The 1,656-nt window shown below is 31.3% G+C and overlaps 1 protein-coding gene across 1 annotated transcript in view; it reads left to right on the top strand.

Moving 5' to 3' along the window:
* Positions 1-249: 249 nt before the first annotated feature.
* Positions 250-1,656, top strand: part of LOC113941342 (neurobeachin-like protein 2) — a gene marked incomplete at its 3' end in the record, with an annotated part of 3,221 nt that continues 1,814 nt past the window's right edge. The window contains exon 1 of the mRNA XM_027632505.1: positions 250-364. The remainder of the gene's footprint in view (positions 365-1,656) is intronic.

The following is a 1,656-nucleotide window of genomic DNA, read 5'->3' as shown; positions in this document are numbered from 1 at the left end:
GGGGTACAAAGGCAATTTTTTCCCTATTTTTTGGGGTACAAAGGCAATTTTTTCCCTATTTTTTTGGTCTGAAAGAAGATTTTTTTCCCTAGTTTTTTGGTTTGAAATAAACCTTTTTCCCCTAGTTTTTTTGAGTTAAAAAGGGATTTTTCTCCTGTTATTTTTTGTAGAAAAGGGATTTTTTTTTTCCTATTTTTGGGGGTAGAAAAGGGGTTTTTTCCACAATTTTTTTTGCTGTTGACTCCTCAAATTAACCCATTCCCTCCTCATCCCCACAGAGAGTTTCCAAGCAGGAAAACAGCTCCCTGAGACACTCCAGCTCCGACTGATCCATCTTTTTGGAGCCATCCTCTCTGGCTCCAAGGTAATGCTGAGGAGGGAGAGAATTGGGATCATCATTCCAGGGATAAAAAACCCCAAAGGCTGGAATTAAACCATGGATTTTTCCAAAGCTTTTCAAAATCATACTTAAAATTCCAGCCCTAAATCCGGGTGGGATCAGCTTAAAAACCATTAAATCATTGAATTACATAGCTGAATTTAGTAAAATAATAAAATAAGTAAGGAAAAAGATTAAATTAAAAAATTAAGTTAAATAATTCAATAAAATAGTTACGTTAAATAATTAAAATAAGTAAAATAATTCCATAAAATTATGAAACCCAATAATCAGATTAAGTAAAATAATTCAATAAAATAATGAAAACCAGTAATTAGATTAAGTCAAATAATTCAATAAAATATGGAAAATTATTGAATTAAAAAAATTAAATTAAATAATTAGGTTAAATAAAATAATTCAATAAAATAGTTAAGTTAAATAATTAAATTAAGTAAAATAATTTAATAAAGTAATGAAAACCAGTAATTAAATTAAGTCAAATAATTCCATAAAGTAATGAAAACCAGTAATTAGATTAACTCAAATAATTCCATAAAATAATGAAAACCAGTAATTAGGTTAAGTCAAATAATTCCATAAAATAATGAAAACCAGTAATTAGATTAAGTCAAATAATTCCATAAAATAATGAAAACCAGTAATTAGATTAAGTCAAATCATTCAATTAAATAATTACCTTAAATAATTGAATTAAGCTAAATAAATAAATAAATAAATAAATAAAGTAATTCAATTAAGTAAAATAATTCAATTAATAAAAATAATTAAATTATGGGAAGGTTTGAAGTTGAAGCTGCTGCCTCACCCCCAGTCCAGCTCTGGGATGGAGGATGGAAAACTCTTGGATTCATAAATCCGATCGGAAATAAATTTTAATCAACATAACAATTAAAAATTAATGTAATCAATAACTGCAAAATTGACTTTAAATCAGTTTACTCCCTCGGGGTCAGGGGGGTCAGACCTGGAGGCCCGAAAGCCTCGGGTTATCTCAACTCCAGGGTTTGATGTGGTGCCGGGCTCCATAAATCCCATCCCTTTCGTTCTCCATAAATCCCATCCCTTCCCATCTCCATAAATCCCATCCCTTCCCATCTCCATGAATCCCATCCCTTCCCAGCTCCATAAATCCCATCCCTTTCTTTGTCCACAAATCCCATCCCTTTCTTTCTCCATAAATCCCATCCCTTTCTTTCTCCATAAATCCCATCCCTTCCCTTCTCCATAAATCCCATCCCTTCCTGACTCCATAA

Source organism: Corapipo altera, unplaced genomic scaffold (genome assembly GCF_003945725.1).
Source record: "Corapipo altera isolate COAL_440 unplaced genomic scaffold, ASM394572v1 60187, whole genome shotgun sequence".
Classification (NCBI taxonomy): domain Eukaryota; kingdom Metazoa; phylum Chordata; class Aves; order Passeriformes; family Pipridae; genus Corapipo; species Corapipo altera.
This window is presented reverse-complemented; position numbering and strand designations above follow the sequence as displayed.